The sequence below is a fragment of the Neovison vison genome, chromosome 7, assembly GCF_020171115.1.
Source record: "Neovison vison isolate M4711 chromosome 7, ASM_NN_V1, whole genome shotgun sequence".
Classification (NCBI taxonomy): Eukaryota; Metazoa; Chordata; class Mammalia; order Carnivora; family Mustelidae; genus Neogale; species Neogale vison.
In genome coordinates, this window is record NC_058097.1 from 175032436 (window position 1) to 175058830 (window position 26395).

The window sequence follows — 26395 nt, forward strand, 5'->3', positions numbered from 1 at the left end:
AAGCGAAAAGGATTATTTGCACAAATACCCTGAGATTGAAAGGAAATATGTATTGGAGGTGCAGAAAAAGAGCTTTGTTGGTTGAAAAGCAATGAGTAAGGTTTGAAAGAGCTGTGAGGTAGGGTTTGTGGTTTAGACAGGGACAGAATGTGTTTTACTTTGTAGTCCATAATAAGCAGTGCTTTTTCTCTATTTTCCTTCCCATGGCTGATATGTAGTGACTCTAACTCCTTCAGTCATGAGTGATTAAACCTACTTTCATTGACCTGCTTGGAAAAGATCCACTGAAGTGCAGTATCTTAGTTCAGAGAGTTCCAAGGAAAGATGGTTTTATTATTTTTAAGCACAGACAGAAACTGGAAATATTCACATGGTAATTCTTTCAAGTCCTATAAGGATGTTTAAAGTGAAAGAGTCTATCAGTAATTAATAGCAACATTTGCATATAATTAGTCCTTTGATGCCTTAACAACTAATTGTTTTTTTTAATTGTACCTTTTTTTAAATTTTTTATTTTTTATAAACATATAATATATTTTTATCCCCAGGGGTACAGGTCTGTGAATCGCCAGGTTTCACACTTTATCAACTAATTCTTAAGAAGACTTTAAAGCTATGTTTATATGTTTTTTGTGGGGGTTTTTTGTTTGTTTGTTTGTTTTCAGAAAAAGAGCATTTATATCAAATGTCAAACAAAGAGGTGAGTTAAAGTGGTTTTACTAACCTCCTTTGACTCACTTGGGAGACCCTAAATACATGTGCAGGATCTCCTCGAAGACAATCAGTTTTGACTTTAGTCCTGAGGAAGCCTCCCTGCTTGACATAACAAAAAAAAAAAAAAAAAAAAAGGGATTTTCCTCACCTTACTTATAGAAGCTTTTGCATATCTGCCCCATCTGCCATCCATTTCTCTACTTTGGAGATTTCTACCCTGATTATATCTATTGCTACATACTGGGAATGGGTCAAGGGAAGAAGGGGGAGGAAAATTGTAAGGGAAAATGTGCCAGCTGCTCAAGATTATTCCCCACCAAAAGAGGATATATATGCACATCGTTGTGTAAGGGCAAGAAGGACTCTTTTATTGAGCATGAGTGTATGAACTTTGGTGAACGTGAGTATGTTGGGTTTGAGCATTCTTGTATTTTTGTGATTTTGTATTTTATTCAGTGTGAGAGGTAAGAATGTATGTGGTACACACACACAGACACACACACGTGTGTGTATATCTTTAAAAACTTATTCATAAAACAATAAACTGAAACTGCTGGTCTATATATTGCAAGTCCCTTTTCTTTGGATGTCTGCCTGTGTGAAGTTTATGCAATGGAGACTAAATTACTTGTGTTTGAAATGTCTGCCTATAGCTACTTATTTCCTGCTTTTTAACTGTTACTGATCAACCTGTTGGTCAGCAATATTTATCAGTTTTTCTATGCTTAGCAGGAAGAGGTACTACATACGGAAACTTTAAAGAACTCATAGCAACAAAGAGAATAGCAGGAACCAAATTGCTAAATATAGTCTACTCTCTTGAGTAAATAAATGAAGGCAGTTCTTTTTAAGAGCACTCAAGAATGAAAGAAGGGTAGTAAAAAAACAAACTAAAAAACAAAAAAACAGCGTTGTTGCAGGGAACAATTATAATTCCTTTTTTCTTTTTTAAATTTTAAAAATATTTTTCTATTCCTTTTTTCTAAGTCCCATCTTGTGGGCTATATATGTCAAGAAGGTGGTTTGTTGGTTGGTTAGCTTTCATTTTGAGCCACTGATTATCCATAAACTCTCATTCTCTCTTCTTTCTCACCAGTGAATACTGTGGAATATGACATATTTACTTCCTATTTGACAATCTCAGTTGTACAGAGAGGGAAAAGTTTTTTAAATAAAAATAAAAAGAGGAGAAGGAAGGAAGAAGTGAACCCAAGATGGAAAGGCATTGGAAGACAATCTGAAAAGATAAGGACATGTCAGTAGGAATCCAGAGATCTAGATCCTAGTAATTACTTGGCCATTTAATGTATGAAATTACATCCTCTGTCCCTTCTGTTCATTGAATAAAGTAGTTACCCTCAGTTTTCAAAATGTATTATGTAGAGGAGAGATTACCTTGACAGATAAGAGGTAGGATTTTCATCTATTTCACGGTATGAATTTGATTGGGAAAAGATTCTGTCCCTGATACATATTTGAAAATCTTTGAATAAAGCGTTTTCTTAGATTCTTCCTGTGGCAAAACTATCACAATTGGGCATTCTTCCAGTAATACTTGATCTGTTAGAGTGTGGCTTCTGGAAACTACAAAGGATTCTCTTGTTTCATCACAGTTTGGTCTTTCAAAGGTCACAGTTTCCTCGTACAGTCTCCAGGAGTTCAGAGGTGTTTTTAAAAAACCACAGAAAAACCATGAGAGACTCTGGACTCTGGAAAACAGTTACAGAAGGGAGGGAAGAGAGAAGATGGGGTAACTGCCTAATGGGTATTAAGGAAGGCACATGTTGTGATGAGCGCTGAATATTATACACAACTAATGGATCATTGAACACTACATCAAAAACTAATAATGTGGGGCACCTGGGTGGCTCAGTCTGTTAACCATCTGCCTTAGGCTCAGGTCATGACCCCAGGGTCCTGAGATCTAGACCCACATTGGACTCCCTACTCAGTGGGGAGCCTGCTTCTCCCCCTCCCTGCCACTCCCCCTGTTGTGCTCTCTCTCTCTCTCTCTCTCTGTCAAATAAATAAATAAAATCTTTAAAAAAAAATTAATGATGTACTCTATGTTACCGAACTTAAATAAATAAATAAATAAATTGCCACAGAAGAGATATTTTAAAGGTGTCAGTGATCTCAAAGGGAGGCAAAATACTCACAGAGTCTCATTTGTAAGATCCACTTTTACCACCACTTCTTCTCACTCTCATTGGATCTATATTCTTTCTTTACACCAAATTAAATTCCATGGTCGGTTAATAGGACCACGGCTATGGATGTATTTCAAACTTCTTTGTCCCTCTCTCTAGTGTCACTCTACCTTCGTGTTGAAATTAAGCTTGCTTAAATGAAACTCCTCACCTACTCAGAGTTGTATCCATATAGCTAAATGTAGCTGGAGTAAAACATTTTAACCTTTTAAGTACATTTTAAAATAAAATATGATCACAAATGTCAAGTCCACCTTTTACTGCTCAGCAATCAAACTACATTTCCTTAGTCCATTCATTTTATTACCTGCCTAGAATGTTATTTTGTACATTCCTCTCTCTCTTCACACACAATTCTTACCCTGCTTTCTATTTCACTGGAAAACTTGAAGCTATCAAATTTCCCTGCCATAGCGACGCACATGCTAGTCTTTATGTCCATACATTTACTTTGCTTTTTATCACCACATAAGGATTATTCATGCTTCATCCTCCCCATATCCAAAATATGTATCACCCTTTCACCCGTTCGGTTATGTCACTCAAAATGTTCCCCTCTATCTTCTATGCCATCATCACTATACCATCAAACATTCTGTTATTTCTTCTATCTTAAAAATAAAATCTCACCCTGTATGCCAAAACATTAAAAAAAAAAAATACCTTTGCCTATCAGGCTCTTTCCTCCCATTCTTTCAAATCTACCCCTTTCAACTCTTCCACTACCCCGCTGAAACTACTGTTACTAAAATATATGAGTAATTTCCACATGGTAAGTCCAATGATATATCCTGACCCCTTATTTTTATTTGACCTATCATCAGAGTTTTACACAGCTTATCACTCCTTTCTTTTGTAAAGTCTATTTAGTTCTAGAGTCCCATACGCTTATGGTTTTCTCCCTTTCTTTCCATCTGTTATCAGTCTGTTTTGCATGTTCCCCTTCTTTCTCAGTTACCTCTCAATTCTTAGACCTTCTTCCGCTCTATCCTTATTTACTACCAAAATGAAATCATCTCTAGTGCCATGGCTTTAAGTACTATATATGCTAATGACTCCCAGCCAGGTTGTCTCCTCTGGAATCCCTCATAAATCAAGTCAATATGTTGCTACCAAAATCTAGACTCTTTTGTCCAATTTCCTACTTGACAATCTCCACTTGGATGTCTGGTTAACATTCCACAATCACTGTGTCCAAAACAGACCCCATGACCTTCTACCCCATTCCTAAACTTAATCCACTCACTTTCCTTGTGTCATTTAATGGCATATAACTCTATTCTCCCATTTACTCAAACCAGAAATCATTCTCTTATTTTCTCTGACACACCACATTCAGGCCAATAGAAAGTACTCCACTTAAATTTTATATCCCAAATCACATCATTTCATACTTCTCCAATCTAAGCCACTATCATCTCTTCCATGGACTACTGAAATTGATTTCCAACTTATTTACCTACTTTCCCCTTTGCACCTCTACAGTCTATTTCAGCATAATGACCAGGATGATTATATTAAAATGTAACTGGGTCATGCCTCTCCTCTGCTCAGAACATTGTGGTCTTCTCTATAACACTCAAAATAAGAGGCTTACAGTAGCCGTGAAACCCTATATCACCTAACTTCCAATTAGCTCTATGAATTCATCTTCTACTAGTCTCTTCTTACTCCATACAGACAATCTGACCTCCTCATTTTACAGATACATGCCAAACATATGACTGCTTAAGAACTTTGTACAGACTTCTCTGCCTATAATTCTTTTCCCAAATGGCCACATGTCTCATTACCTTGCCTTTTCCAAGAATGCTATAGTGGTAATTTCCTGATATTCCACCCTGATCATCCCTGTTAAAAACTGCATACTTAATATCTAGCACTCATAAACTGAAAGTCTTTAGGTAATTCAAATAATAAAAAGGAATCACTCTTGAGCTTTAGAATAGGACATTTAATACAAGGAACTGTTGACAAAGTTGATGGAAGAGTTGAGAAGCCAAAAAAGAAGATGGTGAGGCAACCCGGACATTAACCATTCCATAGAACTAGAATCTCATAGAACTAGAAAGTCTAACAAAAGGTTACCAGACCTCAGAATGTGGGACTTTCCTGTGCGAGCTAAAATCATGATAGAGGCTGCTTAGGGACAGGTGGGACCACAGAAGAAGGGGCCATTAGCTAGATGCCCCGAAAAGGAAAGAGATACAGTTTCTCCTTAAACTTCTATCCCCCTTCTACCTTCCAAACTTAATGTTTCACATTGGGCAAATTAACACAAAAGTCAGAGGAACAGATAATTTAAGAAATATAGTTCCTCATAAAGCATAGTAGAACTGATATGGGCAAAGAATAAGTAGGCAGTTGACTTGCACTTAGAGTCTTCTAAGTGTACCACATAACACAATTGGTTTATTATCACCACACAATCACAGATCCACAAGGGCATGGATTCCTTCCATTCTATTCACTGGAATATCCCTAGAATTTAGAAATATACCAGGCACATCATCAAGGCCAAACATATTTGTTGGATTGAGTGAATATAGCAAAATATGTGGCTTTTTAATTCTACTATAAAACTGGTTAATTACTTTTATAAGGTAAACTTATCTACCTAAAGTGAACATTTTTATTCACTAGGAATTACCCACAAGGATTTCATGGTCCCTGGATTAATACCAGTTATAACTTACATAGATTTGTGTCAGTCTTCCTCACAAGATATGTGTCAGGCTTCCCCACAAGCCACCACTACTTACTTTAGGAAACTAGATATTGCTAGGTATACCATATATTAACCATTCATATTCATATGAATCTTCCTTGTTCTGATTCATTCATTCAGCATAGATGTACTAAAGGTCTCCCTCAGGCTTTACAAACGCTGGAGCTACAACAATGACACAATTCTTGCTCATAAGAGGAATACTGATAAGGAAAAAAATAAGAAGTTTAATATTAGAAAGCACTGTATAATCTATTAAGTTGTTAGTACTCCTTCCTCATCTGGTAATTTCTAGTAGTGATCCTCAGCTAGGGCATAATTATTACCTAATTACTAATTTTTCATACAAATAAAAAATGTAGAAAGTGCTCTTTAAAGACAAAGTGTAGATGTTACCTTCTTGGCTCTGGTGGATAAACAGCTTTTAAAACTGTCCATCCTCTTCCTTCTCTTCTATTTCCTTATTTCTTCTGCTCTCTTTCTCTCTTTTATTCCTTAATCTCCTTCTCCAATCTTTTAATGTTCTTATCTTCTCTTTTCCCCATCTCTCCTCTCAATAGTCCTTCTGGGAAATCTTATACAATCCTGAAGTTTAAATACCGCTGCTATGATGAGAATGTCAAAATGGACATATCTCACACACAACTCTTATGGTTTCCAGACACATGTTTTCTACTGCCAAAGAACAGCTCTACTCTTCTCCAGGATGCTATACACTTTCTCAAATACCTTTCCTGTGACCTCACTTTTGATTTCATCATTCTGTAATGTGAGGCTGTGGTAAAATAGGGACAATGGATTCATATAAATTAAACTTTTAATCTTGGTTCAACCACTTGATTGTTGTGTGACTTTGTGAAAGATGCCAAACCTGAATCTGTTTCTTCTTATATAAAATGCAACTAATAATACTACCTCATACTTTTGTCATGAGGATTAAATATGATTATAACCTTGTGAAAATCTGTCCACCAGGAGTCCATTAAAATGAATTAAATGTAATTCTATATGCAGTGCGTAACTCTAGATGCTTCTTCATGTCTTCAGAGGTTCTAGAAAAGTTGTTTGCCTGATTTTGCTGTTATATTTGGTTTTGAGATTCTGCTTCCACTGAATGAGTGCAGATGATATATACATCATTGTAGTAAGTTTAAAATGGTGGGGGGGGCTTTAATTCTAAGTGGCACGTCCCATGAAGAGATAAATTCTAATATGCTTTGAATCTGGGCTGACCTTATGACTCTACTTTGACCAATAGAATATGACGGAAGTGAGGGGAAAGAGTTAAGATGTCAGAGATGTAATGGAACTCTGGGTTTTCCTCATCCCTTGAACACAGCTGTATTGAGGTCAGATGATTTGGAACACCCAGGAAATTGAACTAACGATTAGAGGAAGGATGTGTATGGCATGTGCAAGGTACAGGGAAGTGAATTGGGGGAGAGAGAAACTTTCATGTTGCAGAAGGGAGGGAACCCTTTTTGTAGGGACTGAAAAGGGACAGAAAGAGAGAGGGGTTGAGAGAATGCAGCATCGGGTTCACACAAAAAGAAAAACCTCTCAGACCACAGACTGGGGAGACCAAGGAACTGGGTCTCGCAGGTTTTTCGCAGAAGGGAGCAGAGATGAAACTCTGGAAGTGCCTGACTTTTCACTGGAGTGGAGCTGTAGCATGCACTCCTGGGGAGAAGGAGGATTCTGGCCCAGAAACATGCACAAAATGGTGCAGGGATCTCCTGGGTCACACTGGGAGAAATCATTCTGCTTCCTGGAGTACATTTGGAAGAAGGTATATTGCCTCTCCCAAGGACCAAAGACCCTGCAGGTAACAACAAATGGCCTTCCATTAGCAGGGGATAAAGGCACATGCAGAGGGGGCATAACCTGCTTGCTGCTTTTTGTGGTGCCACACCATAGATTCCATGGCACAACACAGGCATAAATAAGACTATTTTTCTGGGACAAAGGACACTAGTCAGAGTGCATCAAGGCTCTAACCCAGAGGAGGAAGTAGATCTGAGTGGTGCTGGCTCCTTTAAGATTTGGAGTTCTGAACCCCAGCCATGCCAAAGATAAAATGTAGGAAAGCAGTGGCACTGATTCACTGATGGCCCTTGCTTTTCTGTGAGGGCTTCCTGAACAGCAGTGGGTATAAGATCCCCTGTCCAGGGACTAAATGGTGGTGCCATTTTCCCTTACTACCAACATGGTGGGACTTCAGAGAGCAATATAGCTGCCCTCATTGGAGGTCAGAGCCGCTTACACCAAACCCCACGCCTCCATGCTCAGAAAGTGCTTTTTTACTGAGGCAGGATTAATTTATTGACAGTGCAACAGGACAATACCCACAAAGAGCAACACAGGCAGCACAGAGTATGCACCAAGTCTACTGACCACAGTGCTTCAAACTGAACTCTTCAGTTTTGGTGGAAATAGGACCAGGCTGTATTTTTTTTTTCCCTTCTCCTTCTCCTTCTCCTTCTCCTGCTCCTGCTCCTGCTTCTTCTTCTTCTTCTTCTTTTTTCCCTTCGGAATCAGGCTTATAGTTTTCTGTTTTCTTGTTTTTCATTTTCTTGTCTCTCTCTCTTTTTATTTTTTTTTTCTTTTTTTTTGGTTAGTGGGTGGGAGGGGGATCAGGCTGCTGCTGCTTCTTTTTTTCCCCCTTCCTTTTTCTTTGGAATTAGGCTCATAGTTTCTTGGATTACCTGTTTGGTTTTTGTTATTGTTGTTATTACTGTTGTTCCTTTTGTTTCTCTCTCTCTCTTTTTTAAACAGATTGTTTGTTTGTTTGACCTTTTTTTCTTTTTTTTTCCCCCCCAGGTTCCCCCCCCCAAGAAACAAATCAAAGCACACCTAGATAAAGGTCCAAATACTCACCACTGCAAGCAAGAAGGAATTATATAGAGGACTGGCCAGTGGAAAAGAGCAGCCAAAACACAACAGAATATACCAGAAACACTTCCTGAAGTGCCACGACCTGGATGATATATGACCACTTTTTAATATAAAATTACTCTGAGATACAGGAAAAATACCAAGCTTTCATGATATATAAAACATAGAAATTTAGCCAAAAACATAAGATAGAAGAATTATCCCCAAAAGACAGGTCAGGAAGATACCACAGTCGGGAACTGCTCAAAAAAGATACAAGTAATATATTTGAACAAGAATTTAGATCAACAGCCATGAGACTATTAGCTGGGCTTGAAAAAAAGAATGAAAAACACCAGGGAAACCCCTGCTGCAGAGATAAAAGACCTAAAAACTAGTCATACTAAAATTTAAAAAAAAAAAAAAAAGTTCTAACTGAAATGCAAAACTGACCAGATGTAATCACAAGGATTGAAGAAACAAGGGAGAGAACAGGCGATATAGAAGACAAAATTATAGAAAATAATGAAACTGAAAAGAAGAGGGAAAGAAAACTATTAGGTCATGAATATAGAAACTCAGCAATTCCACAAAGCACAATAAGATCCATATCATAGGAGTCCCAAAGCAGAGTGGGAAAAGGGGGCAGGTCTATTTAAACAAATTATAGCTGAGAACTTCCCTAATCTGGTTGGAAACCAGCATTCAAGTCCAAGAGGCACAGAGAATTCCCATTCAAAATCAATAAAAAGAGGGACGCCTGGGTGGCTCAGTTGGTTAAGCAGCTGCCTTCGGCTCAGGTCATGATCCCAGCCTCCTGGGATCGAGTCCCACATTGGGCTCCCTGCTCAGCAGGGAGCCTGCTTCTCCCTCTGCCTCTGCCTGCCTCTCTATCTGCCTGTGCTCACTCTCTCTGTCAAATACATAAATAAAATCTTTAAAAATAAATCAATAAAAAGAGGGCAACACCTGACATCATATTAAATCTTGAAAAAAAAAAAAAAAAATCTGGTTAACAGCAGACCTGTCCACAGAGACCTGGCAGGCCAGAAAGAAGTGGCATGATATACTCAATGTGCTAAATGGGGAAAATATGCAGCCAAGAATACTTTATCCAGCGAGGCTTTAATTGAGAATAGAAGGAGAGATAAAGAGTTTCTAAGACAAAAACTAAAGGAGTTTGTGAACACTAAACCACCTCTGCAAGAAATACTAAGGGAAGCTTCTGAGCAAGAAACAGAAAAAACAACAAAAACTAGAAAGAAACAAAGACAATCTAAAGGAATAGTGACATTACAGGTAATACAATGGCACTAAATTCATATCTTTCAATTATTACCCTGAATGTCAATGGAATCAATATTCCAAAGAAAAGACATAAGGCATGAGAATGGATTAAAAAAAACAAAACAAACGAACAAACAAAACCAAGACCCATCGATATACTTCAAGAGACTCATTTTAGACCCAAAGACATCTCCAGATTGAAAATGAGGGATTGAAGAACCATTTATCATGTTAATGGACGTCAAAAGAAAGTGGAAGAATCCATACTTATATCAGACAAACTAGATTTTAAACCAAAGACTGTAGCAAGAGATGAAGAAGGACATTCTATCATAAGAAAGGAGCCTATCCAACAAGAAGCTCTAACAATTTTAAGTACGTATGCCATTAATTTGGGAGCAGCCAAATATGTAAATCAATTAATAACAAACTTTAAGATACTCATTGATAATAATGCAATAACAGTAAGGGACTTTAACAGCCCAGCCACAAAAATGGATAGATAATCTAAACAGATCAAAAGGGAAACAAGGGCCTTAAATGACTCATGGGACAAGATGGACTTAACAGATATATACAGAGCATTTCATCCTCAAGTAGCAGAATACACATTCTTGTCTAGTGCACATGGAATATTCTCCAGAGCAGATCACATACTGGATCACAAATCAGGCCTTACCCAGTACAAAAAGATTGAGATCATAGCATGCACATTTTTGAACCACAGTGCTATTAAACTTAAAGTCACCCACAAGAAAAAATTGGGAAGGACTACAAATACATGGAAGTTAAAGATCATCTTACTAAAGAATGAATGAGTCAATCAAGAAATTAAAGAAGGGGACGCCTGGGTGGCTCAGTTGGTTAAGCGGCTGCCTTCGGCTCAGGTCATGATCCCAGCGTCCTGGGATCGAGTCCCACATCCGGCTCCTTGCTCGGCAGGGAGCCTGATTCTCCCTATGTCTCTGCCTGCCATTCTGTCTGCCTGTGCTCGCTCTCTCTCCCTCTCTCTCTCTGACAAATAAATAAAATCTTTAAAAAAAAAAAAAAGAAATTAAAGAAGAATTTTAAAAAAATACATGGGAGCCAATGAAAATGAAAACATGATAGCACAAAACTTGGGTTTCAGCAAAGGCAGTCTCCTAAAGGGAAGTATATAGCAATACAAGCCTTCCTTAAGAAACAAACAAGGTCTCCAATACACAACCTAACCTTACACCTAAAGGAGCTTGGAAAAGAACAGGAAATAAAGCCCCGATCCAGCAGGAAAAAGAAAATAATAAAGATTAGGACAGAAATCAATGACACAGAAATAAATAGTATAACAAATCAACAAAACTAGGAGCTGATTCTTTGAGGAAATTAACAGGACCGATAAACCCATAACCAGATTTAGCAAAAAGAAAAGAGAAAGGACACAAATGAATAAAATCATGAATGAAAGAGAGTTCACAACTAGCAGCACAGAAATACAAACAACTATAAGAATATATTATGAGCAATCATATGCCAGCATATTAAGCATCTGGAAGGAATGGATAAGTTCCCAGAAACATAAACTACAAAAATGGAAATAGGAAAAAATAGATAATCTGAACAGACCCAGAACCCATGAAGAAATTGAATCAGTAATCAAAAATCTCCTAGAAAACAAGAGTTCAGGGCCAGATGGCTTCCCAGGGGAATTCTATCAAACATTTAAAGAAGAATTAACACCTATTCTTCTGCAACTGTTCCAAAAAATAGTAATGGAAGGAAAACTTCCAAACTCATTCTATGAGGCCAGCATTACACTGAACCCAAAATCAGATAAAGACCCCACTGAAAAGAAGAGTTACAGACCAATATCCCTGATGAATATGGGCACAAAAATTCTCAACAAGACTAGCTCATCATTTCATAAAAAGGATTATTCATCAGGACCAAGCGGGTTTTATTCCTGGGCTGCAGGGGTGGTTCAACAACAGAAAATCAATGAATGTGATATGCCACATTAACAAAAGAAAGGATAAGAACCATATGATCCTCTCAATAGATGGAGAAAAAGCTTTTGATAAAATATAGCATCCTTTCTTGAAAAAAAACCCTCAAAAGTAGGAATAGAAGGAACATATCTCAACGTCATTAAGGTCATACATGGAAGACCCAGAGTTAATATCATCTTCAGTGAGAAAAAAAAAAAGGGCTTTTCCCCTAGGGCCAAGGAGATGACAGAGATATCCATTCTCACCACTGCTGTTCAGTACAGTACTGGAAGTCCTACCCTTGCAATCAGACAACCAAAACAAATAAAAGACATCCAAATCAGCAAGGAAGAAGTCAAACTTTCACTCTTATAGATGACATGATACTCTATTTAGAAAACCCAAAAGACTCCAACGAAAAATTGCTAGAACTGACAGAGGAATTCAGCAAAGTTGCAGGACATAAAACCAATGCACAGAAGGTTGTTGCATTGCTCTACACCAATACTGAAGCATCCGAAGGTGAAATCAAGTAATTGATCGCATTTACAATTGGACCAAAAACCATAAGATACCTAGGAATAAACCTAACTAAGGAGGTAAAAGATCTGTACTCTGAAGACTGTAGAATTCTTATGAAAGAAATTGAGGAAGACACAAAGAAATGGAAAAATATTCCATGCCCATGGGAAAAAAATATTGTTAAATGTCTATACTATCCAAAGCAATCTACACATTCAAAGCAATCCCTATCAAAATAACACGAACATAACCCAGAAATGAACCCTCAATTCTATGGTCAGCTAATCTTTGACAAAGCAGGAAGGAATATCCAATGGAAAAAAGACAGTCTCTTCAACAAATGGTGTTGGGGAGAATTGGACAGAAACATGCAAAAAAATGAAACTGGATCACTTTCCAACACCACACACAAAAATAAATACAAAATGTGTAAAAGACCTAAATGTGAGACAGGAATCCGTTGAAATCCTTGAGAACTTAGGCAGCAATCTCTTGGATCTCAGCCACAGCAACTCCTTACTCGACATGTCTCTGGAGACAAAGGGAAGCAAAAGCATTAATGAACTGTTGGGACTTCATCAAGATAAAATGTTTCTGCACAGCAAAGGAGATAATCGACAAAACTAAAGGCAACTTACAGAATAGGGGAAAATAGTCATCAATAACATATCAGATAAAGGGCTAGTATCCAAAATCTATAAAGAAATTGTCAAACCCAACACCCAAACAAACAAACAAACAAACAAAAATCTAGTCAGGAAATGGGCAGTAGGTCCCCAAAAGACCTACAAATGACTAAAAGACACATGAAAAAATGCAAAGTAGTGCAGCCACTTTGGAAAATAGTATGGAGTTTTCCTCAAAAAGTTAAAAATAGAACTACTCAATAAGCCAGTGTTCACTATGAGGTATTTATTCAAAGGATACAAAAATACTGATTCAAAGGGACACATGTCCCTCAGTGTTAGCAGCAATGTCCACAATGGCCAAAATATGGAAAGCCCAGATGTCCATTGAGTGATAAGTGGATGAAGGAGGGTGTGTGTGTGTGTGTGTGTGTGCGTGCGTGTGTGTATAAAGAGAGAGAAAGAGAGAAACAGAATGTTACTCCCCCATCAAAAAGAATGAAATGTTGCCATTTGCAATGATGTGACTGGAACTAGAATGTATCGTGCTAAGCAAAATAAGTCAGTCAGAGAAAGACAAATACCGTAAGATTTCTCTCATATGTCGAATTTAAGAGACAAAACAAATGAACATAGGGGAAGGGAAGGAAAAATAAAATAATATAAAAACAGAGAGGGAGCCAAACCATAAGAGACTATTAACTACAGGGAACAAACTGAGGATTGCTGGAGGGGAGGTGGGTGGAGGATGGGGTATTTGGGTGATGAGCATCAGGAGAACACTTGATATAATGATCACTCTGTGTTATATGCAACTGAGGAATCACTAAATTCTACCCCGAAACTAGTAATACACTCTATGTTAACTAACTTGAATTCAAATAAAATCTTTTTAAAAAGGGGCGGGGGTGAAGGAGGTGTCACTGTGTCATTTTTGAGCTTAAGCCTCAAGAAGTTTTGTAGCTTCCACCATTTTTCTCCCAGAATGCTGCACTAAGACTACCATGCCATCAAGAAGCCCTAGAAGTAGGGATGTCTGGGTGACTCAGTGTGTTAAGCATCTGAGCATTTGGCTCAGGTCATGATCCCAGGGTCCTGGGATCAAGCTCCACATTGGGCTCCCAGCTAAGCAGGGAGCCTGCTTCACCCTCTCCCTCAGTCTGATGCTCCTCCTGCTTAAACTCTCTCTCTCTGTCTCTCTCTTTCTGTCAAATAAATAAATACAATCTTTTAAAAAAAATGCCTTGAAATTTCCTTGAATGTGTAACCCCATACACATGTACACACATCTACAAACATTGAAACAAAGCACCTGCACGTTTATGACAGATTTTACTGAAGGACTGGAGGAAGGACTTACAAAAGGATATTAAGTAATGTTTTCTTAAAATTCTTTCACTTTATCATTCTTTCTTTCTTCCCTCCTCCCCTCTCCCTTTCATTCTTTTCTTCCCCCAGCTTCCAGATATTTGTATGAGACACCCACACTTACATGGAATGGTTGACTTCTCGGTTTCCTTATGTTTCATCATCTGAGGTCTTAGTTTTATTCCCAAGGATCTGTCAAAATATTTTCCTAACCACAAGAAACTCCTTCCTACAAAAGCATCCCAGAGCTAGCTGCTAAGATTATTCATTATCTTACCACTGTATATATACATCATCTTGTACAGTGACTGACACATAATAAATTCTAATAAAATATAAATTTCTTCATGCATTCCAGAGTTTGTTTCACAATATGTCGATCTATCCAGGAGCTCAGGTTAGAAGATTCAGAATCATGTTGGCCCTTTTCTACATCTGTCATAATCATTCTAATCTCTCATGTTATGTTTTCCTTCTCAGAAATACCTCAAACATGTATTCCCATAACTCACATTTCAGCACCAGAGTTCTAGGAAAAACCCTATTCATATGTCACCAACTTCAGCATAATTTCACCTTAACTTTCTTTTTTTAACCTTATTTATTTATTTTTTATTAATATATAATGTATTATTAGCCCCAGGGGTACAGGTCTGTGAATTGCCAGGTTTACACACTTCACAGCATTCATCATAGCACATACCCTCCCCAATGTCCATAACCCAACCTTAACTTTCTTTTCTACCTTTAATTCTTATCTCTTCAAAACAATGCTCTAGGGCAGGAGTTGTTAAATAATTTCACACAGACCAAATTTGGCTCAACATCTATTTTTGTAAATATAGACTTATTGGAACACAGCCATGCCCATGCAATTATGTATTATCTAAGGCTACTTTTGAATTTTATCATCAAAATGGAATTATTATGACAAAGATCATATGACCCACAAAGCCTCAAGTATTACTACCTGACTTTCAGAAAAAGTTTTCAGCAACCCCTGTTCTACAGTCTGCCATAATAATCTTTATAGAGCACAAAACATTTTGCATGGTTCCATTATTATTTTAAAATTAAAATCATTTACTATATACATTTTTAAAACTGGAGGAATATTCGTTGATTTGTTAACAGGACTTATATATGGATGGTGGAATTCTATTAATAAATTTCTATAATTTCGTATTTTGTATAACACCATGAAATACCACTTTATACAACAGCATGGATGCCATATTTTATAATAACAAAAAGAAACGATTTGAAAAGAATGTAAAATCACTTCTTTAAGACTTCCAATGATAATTCTTGCTTTCAAAAATAAAAAATCTCAATCCTTTGTAAAATACAGAAGGCTTTCATAAAATCCCCAATCTTCTCTTTCCAGCTGCTTATGCTCACTTTGCCTCCCACTCCTACTCACAGACTCTAGCTTGGTAGATCTCAAACTTTAATGTGCTTAAGAATTCCAAAAATTCAGGTTCTTAAGCTCCCTTATTTAGTATATTTAGGGTGAGACTAAGAATTTACATTTTTAATAAGTACCCATGTTGGTAGTTCATGGGTCACATTTCAGTATTTTTACATTGTGAAATCACTTGCCTAGCTTAAAATCCTGACTCCAATACTCACTAGTTATCTGACTTTGGGAAAATAACATAAACCCAGTAAAGCTCAGTTTTCTTGTCTGTGAAATGACACACTAAATGTTTTTGCCTCATTACATTTTTCTGTAAGGATTAAATGAGATGGTACAGGTTCAAGTATTAACATAGTGACTAACTCAGAACAAATATTTGGTAATTTTTTTTTAATTTTCTTATTGCTTCCTTGTTATTGTCAACAATATCATATTTTAATTATAGAACTCTCTTTGAGCCATAATGAATTTTAGGCCATTCCCTAGATCACATAAGTGTCTGCAAGTCACATTCCTTTGCCATTACACTTTAGTGTCTCTTTCTGTAATATCCTTCTTCACCCTAGGCCCAGGTTTGTTTACTGAGTTAACTTCTACATCCTCTAGCTACCGATTCATATGTCATCTTCATACATCCTTCCCTTAACTTCCCTCACCAAAGCGAAATCCAGTTCTCTTTCTCTCTCTTCCATACCCTCATAATATTTTGTATATACCACAGCCCCAGTACTTGTTCCATTATATTAAATTTCCACATGTTTTTATGAGCCCAGAAGAGACTGATATCTAAAGATATCAGTGTATCATGATTGGTATCATGCATGCCAAACCCATCTTTGCATTATCATCATTGTCATCATCATGGCCACCATTTTTTCTGGATCCCCAAAAGATAAATCTCATATTAATCATGTGTTTCTGATGCTTTGATATCTTGGGGCTTGGTGACCCTGGAGGGACTGCCCTTCCCAGGGCTAGTTATTTCCTAGAGATAGGAAATTAATTACCTGTAAGCACACTTTTATATGCAAACCCACCAATCCCAAGTTCAAACCACCAGCCACCTCCTTTATCAATCTATTTTACTCAGGGCTACTACTCTGTCCTAATCACCCTACGACCAGGTACCAGACTACTAGAGGGATCCCCTGTGCCCTGGAGACTCCTGAAATTATTCAAACTGGCCAATCCTAAGCCTGCCTACCCTGCTTGACCCATTCCTTCCCAACAAAACCACATGAAGCCTCTTATCTGCATTTTCCTCTTACTCAGGCTGCCTGAGAACTCCCTGGTGCTTCTGTGTGCGGCTTCCCCCATGGAAGGGCGTACCCCTTCCTTTGAGATCTGAATATAACAAGCTGTTTTTCCAATAGTACTTGTCTCCTATAACATATCTAAATAAAAATAAAATCAATATTATAAACAGTCCCTTTCATGAATTTTAAAAATTCCTATCATAGGGGTGCCTGGGTGGCTCAGTCGGTGAAGCATCCAACTCTTTTTTTTTTTTTTTGAAGATTTTATTTATTTATTTGACAGAGAGAGATCACAAGTAGACAGAGAGGCAGGCAGAGAGAGAGAGAGGGAAGCAGGCTCCCTGCTGAGGAAGGAGCCCCATGTGGGACTCGATCCCAGGACCCTGACGTCATGACCTGAGCCAAAGGCAGTGGCTTAACCCATTGAGCCACCCAGGCGCCCCAGCATCCAACTCTTGATTTCAGCTTAGGTCATGCTCTCAGGGTCGTGAAATCGAGCTCCTCTGTACATGTGGAGCCTACTTAAGACTCTACTTCTCCCTCCACCCCTCCCCCCACTAGGTGCATGCATACACATGCTCTTAAAAAAAAAAATCTTACTGTAGTCGTGCGCAGTTGGCTTCTTACCAAGATGAGACAGCGACACAGGCAGGTAAAGTAACTTGTACAAGGTCACATGACTATTAGGCAGCAGCCATAACTCATATCCAGATCTGTTGTCTCCAGATCCTGAGTTTCCTATTCTGTATGGCCTTGAGCCCTCCTCTATCACACCTGCCCTCTCTCCAGGATTAATTTGGACATGTTTTACTAATATATGTTGCTTAAGTGCTAGCATATTGATTAAAGTACCTATGCTAGTTTCATCTATTTTTCAATCTGTTCCCTCATAATGTCACAAAATCTGCTTTCTTTTGAGCATTGAGACTTGGGGAAACTTAAGGGGATTCTTAAATGGTTCCTTGCAAAGTGGCTTATGTCATATTTCTAAATGACCGTAGCAAATGAGTTAATTTTGAAATGAACTTTGAAAAGAATCCTAATTTATTTGGATAAAGATAGTTTGGGATCAGTGTAAAAATCATTAAAGTAAAAATGAAAAGGCAGTTTGGTTCATTAGCTATTAATAGGAAACTAGTTCTGTAGATGATAAAAATCCAACATTGACTTGGTGCTAAGATCTAGGAATCTCTAACTCCCAGCAGCTAAGACTACTAACATGGAATCAAAGAAATTAGAAATAAGACCCTCTTCAGAGCAAGAGAGGAGAAAAAAAGATCTCAAAGATATTTGGAAAAATGATTCATGAACAACAACATGGTTAAGAAAACATCTATGTCCTGTAGGGCACAATTTGAGCTGAGATTCCATTGACAGTCAGACTTGTAGCTATGAGACCTAGGACATGTCATGTCACTTCTCAGGGTCTCTTCTCATCTGTAAAATGAGATGGAATCCATTAAGCAACTGCCCTCTATCTACAATTCTTTCTGCTTAAGCGGTCTCAATTCTGTTTAACTCCTCTTTTTAATTTCCAAAAGTCCCACTAGGTGGCAGCAGGAATTAAATAATATCTCTCTGCCTTCATTTTTCAGGTTTTCAAATTCTTTTGCAAGAGTAGGAATCATTTTGGAGAATACGACCACTACTGCTGCCACAAAGACGATTTTAAAAAGATGTTTAAAGCTCAAAATAATTAAAACAACTACAGTAAGTTCAAACTCAATAGAGTCAGCATATTGTTACCTCACCAAAGTATCCAATGATTATAAGAATTCCTTTTAACCTGCTTTCCCAATGGAAAAATTTGTCATAAGTGTAAATTTTCATTATTTACAGATTATAGCTCTTAATTCTTTGAACTCCAGGATCATAAATACAATGGCCAGCTTAATATTTCCATTTGGATGTCTAATAAGTACCTCACATTTAAACAAAGAACTCTGTCTCTGTCCCCCAAACCTAATATTTACCAAACTTTAACCATTTCAGAAAATGAAAGCAACATTCTCTTCACTGCTTCATCCAAACATCTAGGAGCCATCATTTATTTCTCTCTTCCTCCCATTCTACATTGAATCCATCAGAAATGCTTTGACTCCAACTCCAAAATACATTGCAAAGTTACCATTTTATTTCCAGCTTTCCTGCTACAATTGCTGTCCACTCCACCATTATCTGTCTCAGGGATGACTTCAAAAACCTCTCCTTTTCTTTTTGTCCCCCTACAACCCATGATCCATATGTTAAACACCGTGAGAGTTTAAAATATAATACCAGTGATGCTACTTTCTTAAAGTCTTCCAAAAAAATGATCACCGTCCTTAAAGTCTAAACTCCAGAACAAGATCTATGTATTTCTGTATAATCCAATGGTTGCCTGCTCCTCTTACTGCAGAAAATAATCAGATCTGCGAGAGACCAAGTGAGCTTGGAGAAGTAGGAGAACTCGGTTCATTTTAGGACGGCAGATCCAGATGAGCTTGTGCTTGAAGTTCTGGGCCCCTGACAACGGGGTTATAGGGCTTTTATAGGGGATGCAGGCAATCAGGTTCCAAGGGCCATGTTGACTGCTGTATAGGTGGGTTTAAACTGGGGGCGTGGGGGCTGCTTTAGGTGGGAACAGTAAGTAGTGCACGGAGCCTGTGGCAGAAAGCCTGTTTACAGAAGCAGAAGCGGCTGGTTACCTCTTGCCCCCAGTAGGGCTTCTGGTTATCTCTAGCTCATTGTTAGTAACTTTCCATCTTCTGGGGCCTCCTGGCCTGGGCTTGCTCTGGGTAATTTTCTCTTCACTTTTACAACTCACACACTCCCTCCCAGGGACTGAACTTGTCCCACCCCGTCGCACCCGCATGCTGATCACTCACTCCGATCTTAGAGCTTTGCATTAGCTCTCTTTTACCTGTAATGCTGGAGGACCTATTCTATCCCATGCCGGCACCTTCTCGTCATTCAGATCTAGAGACATCCATGTTTTATCCAGCCCACCATCTATATGGCCAATAGCCTCTTTCTATTGCATTAACCTAATTTGTTCCCATCTCTGCATTTACCACTCTCTGCATGGTCTTGTTTGTCCATTTGTTAATTTGTTTATTGTCTTCTCTTACAAGAATGTGTCATTTAGACTAGGAATATATCAGTTATTTACTTCATGTCTATAAAAACATTGCAAGTACTCAATAGATATTTTAAAGTGAGTAAATCAATGAATTACGGACAGGGTTAGATCTTCCTTTAAAGATTGAAAAGATACACCAACATGGCGCTGAGAAACAGGATCCCTGTATTATTGATCTTTGATATTCATTGAATCTAGTTATTGAGAATAACTTTTTTTTCCTGTGAAAATCCTCTTTAATGAGCAAGTGGCATTCTTAATGTTTAGTAAATCTGTCTCTTTCACCAACATTTAATAACAAAAATCACATTGTGTCCTAACATGTCTTAAAAATGACAAGTAATAATGGAATACTGACTCTGGGCTAAGCCCTGGGCTAAACACTTCACTTTTACAGTCTATTAATTCTTTTTTTTTTTTTTTTGAGATTTTTATTTATTTATTTGACAGACAGAAATCACAAGTAGGCAGAAAGAGAGCAGGAAACAGGATGCCAGGACTCTGGGATCATGACCTGAGCTGAAGGCAGAGGCTTTAACCCACTGAGCCACTCAGGCGCCCCTTAATTCTTATAACACCCCATATGATTAGGCTACATATTGTCATTTTCATAAATATTATAATCAATGGGGCAAATGAGAGTAAGTATTATTGGCAATCCTGTGCAGGTTTGACAGCCAATATGTGCTGAACTGGGACCTCAGCCCTCACAATATGGTTCCAGAGGCAGTCCACCTAATTGTTCTATTATCTTGCTCACCAAGTCAGTTTCCCTTGGCTATTGTAACAAATTACCACAAACTTAGCAACTTAAAATAATACAGACTTATTCTCTTACAGCACTATAAGTCAGAAGTCTGAAATCATTTCCCCTAGGTTGAAGTCAAGGTATAGACAGGGCTGGTACCTTTTGAAGGCTCTAAGGGAAGAATTTGTTTCCTTGCTTTTGTCAACATCTAATGGCCATCTGTATTCCTTGGCTGTCACTCCAAACTGTATCACTGCAATCTCTGCTTCCATCATCACATTACTTTCTCCTGACTCTGATTCTGTCTGTGTCCCTCTTACACAGACCCTAGTGACAGTATTGGGCCCACACAGGTAAGCCAGGATAATATTATCTCAAAACCTTTAATCTGTGCACATCTGCAAAGTCTCTTTTGCTATATAAATGAACAAAAAGAACTTTCATGGGGAGGCACTTTTGGGGGGGAATTATTCAGACTCCCAGCTTTCCCAAGCTAGCTGGTGGTGGGAAGGAGATACCAGACAGACTCATTTGCTACCTGAGTAACTTATTCTCACACCAGCCTCTCTCCATATGCAATTTGAGCTAATGCTAGAGTAAAATGACAGAATACAGAACATCATGGATCTTTGGCAACACCCATAAGTAAATGATGCTGAATATGCTTATAGTATACTATACATTGAAAATAAACATGCCTACAAGAGATTCAAGGCTATTTAAGCCTGAAAGATATTAAACACAGACATCTAAGACTAACTCTTAATGCATTCCCTTTCTGCCTTCAGTTGGGGCTACCTATTTAGTAGTCCCTTTGACATGCTATGGATGATTTTTATTTAAAAGAGGAGAATACTTTTTACAAGGTTCAAAAACCCTTACCTAGTCACAATATGACTTAAATGAATTACCTTGAAAGAGAATTGATGCTGGGTTTATTAAACCAGCTCCTAGATGCTAGTTACAGAAAATGAACAATGATACAGGCAAGCAGTAAAATACCTTGTAAAGTCCCCAATAGCGTCTATAAATAAATTTGCAATTCACTTAGCATGTAAACACTACAGAGTATGACTTGAATACATCAGCAAGGCTGTAAAATGATGCCTTGGCTTTCCTTCACTTCTGACCTCTCAATTACAAAGGCTTCTCAAAAGAGGGTTTGTGGTAGCACATCATTCCCAAATTGCTGCTCTCAGCATGTCTGGCCATATAGAGCTTCCAGTGCAACTTTCATTTCATCATATCCCTGGAGGCAGAACAACTTTCCAAGTCTAAAGTGGTTCTGTAAGAGGAATAGTTTAAGCACAGGACCATTTCCAATCAAGGTCAGATTGTCTCTTAGGGCACATTTTTAAAAGCCACTACAACTGAGAGTTTCAATTCATTTTTCTTTTGCAAACAGATGAAAATATATTATACCACTAGGAGAAATGGTCATTTTGCTATAAGGCAATATTGTTCAAATTGCTTTTGGCAGCAGGTGTGATCATTTAGTTAAAAATAAATAAATAAATAAAGTCCCATTGCAAACATTGTTGCAAATATAAAATACTTCATTCTATGTTTCTTTTCAGGAGATTGAAATAGCAGAGTAACAAAATAAAGGCTCTGAGAAGTCCTGAAATAAGAAAGCATCTGTAACTTTGTTTTGCTCAGCATTTTGACTTCTGACTCCCTTATCTTCCTGGATATTTTTTTTTTAAATGTTTGTTTGTTTTAAGATTTTATTTATTTATTTGACAGAGAGAAATCACAAGTAGATGGAGAGGCAGGCAGAGAGAGAGAGAGAGAGAGAGAGAGAGGGAAGCAGGCTCCCTGCCGAGCAGAGAGCCCGATGCGGGACTCGATCCCAGGACCCTGAGATCATGACCTGAGCCGAAGGCAGCGGCTTAACCCACTGAGCCACCCAGGCGCCCCTCTTCCTGGATATTGACTACCCTTATGATGTAGAAGGTAGAAAGATGTTCTTTGGTACACACTGTATAAAACACTGATCTGATTTTTTTTTTTTAATCAAGTATTAAAGATCACAGTAGCTCGAGTGCCACAGGAAAGGTGACATGAACAAAATGATGCTTTCTGAAATGAATGGGACTAAGGAGTTCTGATTGGAAAATTCAGAAACAGAAGTTTCAAGAGCAAGCAATGAAGGCACCTGGGTGGCTCAGTGGGTTAAGTCTCTGCCTTTGGCTCAGGTCATGATCCCAGGGTCCTGGGATTGAGCCCCACATCTGGCTCTCTGCTCAGCGGAGAGTCTGCTTCCTCCTTTCTCTCTCTCTGCCTGCCTTTCTGCCTACTTGTGATCTCTGTCGAATAAATGAAATCTTTTTTAAAAATCCTTAAAAAAAAAAAAAAGAGCAAGCAAAGGGTGTCTGGGTAGCTCAGTTGGTTGGTCTGTAGAAATTACACTTTGGTCAGATCTCTGAAGGTGGAAGAAAATTCAGAGACCAGGTTTATATCCAGTTGCTTTAGTGTATCTCCCAAAGAGCAAATAACCATGCTTTCTTTCTATACAACCAGCTGTGGGTTGTACTGATTCTTATCAAGAAATGCAAAGCATTGAGGGCCTGGGATGGCCATACAAAAGCAATCCACCAATCCTTTGAAGAAAAATCATTGAAAGCCAATTATATTTGTTTTCTATTGCTGTGTAACAAATCACCTCAAATTTAGCAACTTTAAACTACACCTATATGATAACACTGCAGTTTTATAGGTCAGAGTCTGGGAGGCCCAGCTTGTTTATCTCCTTCAAGACTTAAAAAGCTAAAATAAAATTGTCTTCAGGGCTGTGTTCTTTTCTGGAGTCTCAAGGGGACAGTCTGCCTCCAGGATCATTTAAGTTGTTGGCAGAATTCAGCTCTACACAGTTGCATGACTGAACTCCCCATGTCCTTGCTGGTCGTCATCTGGGGGGTAGTTCTCACCTCTGGAAGCTGCCGGGCTTCCTTGGCTTGTAGCCTTCTTTGTTTTCAAAGACAGAAATGGCCAGTCAGGTCTCTCTCATGATTCTAATCTTCTGTCTCTCTTCCATTTCATTTCTCTCTGATTCTTCTGCCTCCCTCTTCAACTTTTGAGGGTTCATTTGATTACACTGAGCCTGACCAAATAATGATTAAAATCCTATTCTAAGGTTAGATGATTAGCATGTTAAAGTTACATGTTAAAATTCCTTTTGACATGTAATAAAACACATTCTTAATCATACATTGGGGGCAAAACATCATGGAGGTCAAAACCTTGCCTAGCACACTGATCTTACTATATATTGAAAACATAGGATTAGAACTTAAAAACACACTGTGTATATTCTAATTAATTTGCTTTGGTCTCTCCATTTAACAGGTATATCACTGTTGGTGGACAATCTGCTTGACTAAAGAAGGGAAGACCTGGTACAAAGCGTATTTGTTTAAGGGATATCCTGGACCTCAAAAGAAATCAAAGAAAAAAGTCTTATTACTGTGTAGCAGCTGCAGGAGACTCAGATCCCACGAAAGGTATTGTCTTAGGATTTTTGCCCAAGCATGACCTCTACCAGTGCCCCAAACCACACCTATTTACTTTGAGCTTTCAAATCACTTACTGGCTTCCTCATAAAAGGAGTTGATTTATCAGCTGTGAACCTAGTCTACCAAACTGGTTTGAAAGGAATCAGGCATCCTCAGAAGTAACTGCTCCAAAATACGAACAGGACCATACAATGAACAGGAGCCTATAAAGAGATAGCACAAGAGTATAAATTCATTTACGTACAAAGGAAAGAAAAACTGCCCACTAAAATTGAAAGAGGTTAAGGAAATTAATAGAGAAAAATATCCTGGATGATATGCTATGTGATCTGAGACACTGTTTCCTAATATTTGATAATTGGTTTTCTCATTTCTGATGAGAACTTGAGATACTAAGGTTCTTTTCCCACCTTCTTATTCTGTGATTATACTATCTCAACAACAACACTTTCATTATAGCATTTCATTTAAAGCATTGAGTTAACATATTTAAAAACTATTGATCATGTACTACTTCTCTAATCAGTGCTTATGCTGGGTCTATGTGGGAAATGAGGCTACCAACCCAGCCCAAAGGAATCTCAGGTTGAAAAAGAAGAAAGGGTAATAACTCAATGACCACAATACAAAGAAATATATTGAATTGAAGTGTATCAAAGGGTGATCCTGAAACAGGTACCGAAATAGTTACTTAAATCCATCAAAGTCGTCAGAGAAAAGCATCATTATGAGAACACTTACGAATAGGGAGAATGAAACCTTATTTCATCATAGGAAGTTTCTGAACCTCTCAGAAAGATCTGACTGTCCACACTTTAAGATTCACTACCTTTTGTAAACCTGTGGACCTAATGTGTTGACTGAACCATTCCGTGCTAGTTTGCTTACCTAACCTAGGTGCCCTAAAATAGGCACCAGAGCAATAGTTATAAATTGATTCTATGGTTAGGTAGTCCTGGTTGCTACACAACATTCAAGACAATGACATGTGCATTAAAAAAACACTCTTTTTATACTTGGTTAAAAATACTGAGATGAATGTGGTAATGCTGCAGAGTCTGAACTGAATGCTTAACAATTAAGATCAATAAAGGCTGGGGCACCTGAGTGGCTCAGTGGGTTAAGCCTCTGCCTTTAGCTCAGGTCAAAATCTCAGGGTCCTGGGATCAAGCCCCGCATGGGGCTCTCTGCTCAGCAGGGAGCCTGCTTCCTCCTCTCTCTCTGCTTGCCTCTCTTCCTACTTGTGATCTCTGTCTGTCAAATAAATAAAATACTTTAGAAAAAAAGATCAATAAGGGTTCTGTGATATTCATATAGAAAATCACTTTCTAAAATTGTTTCTTATGAAAGAAAACATTCTCATGTCATACTCCAAAGTACCAGAAGAAGGCAGAAGATGCACACAGTTGAGACTATCCACTAGCTCTGGATTCTGTTACATAAACTAGCCTTTTAGACAGTATCTTCCTTACACTTTGTTCAACCTAAATTGAGTGTTATAGTCTTCATTCAGAATTTTTCCTAACAAAGTAATAAAAATATATAGTGGGTTTCAGTTTTCTATGTGTGATAATTATAAATTCTGATGATTCCTTATTAAGGAATACTATATATTGAATCCTTAGTTATAAAATAGTGTCTAGCATCTGGTACATATTTATGTGCATAGTGAATTTTCCAGGAGTTTTACAGCATGAAATAGTAAGCAGAATTCTAAGATATTCCCCAAGATTTCCCACTTCCTGGTATATGCAACCTGCATAATCTCTTGGATTGTAATTCTGATGGATTTTACCATGTGATTAGGCTGTTGTTATTGGCCCAGCTGACCATAAAATAGGGAGATTTTCTAAGTAAGCTGATCAAATCACATAAGTCTTTTTAATAGTGGAAAATTTTCTCTGATTGGTAACTGAAAGAAGTCAAAGATTTGAAGCATGAGAAGTATTTGATGTCCCATTTCTGGCCGAAAGATGAAGTAAGTCATGCATTAAGAAACATGGTGGCCTTTCAGATTGGCCTCCAGCTGATACCAGCAAGCA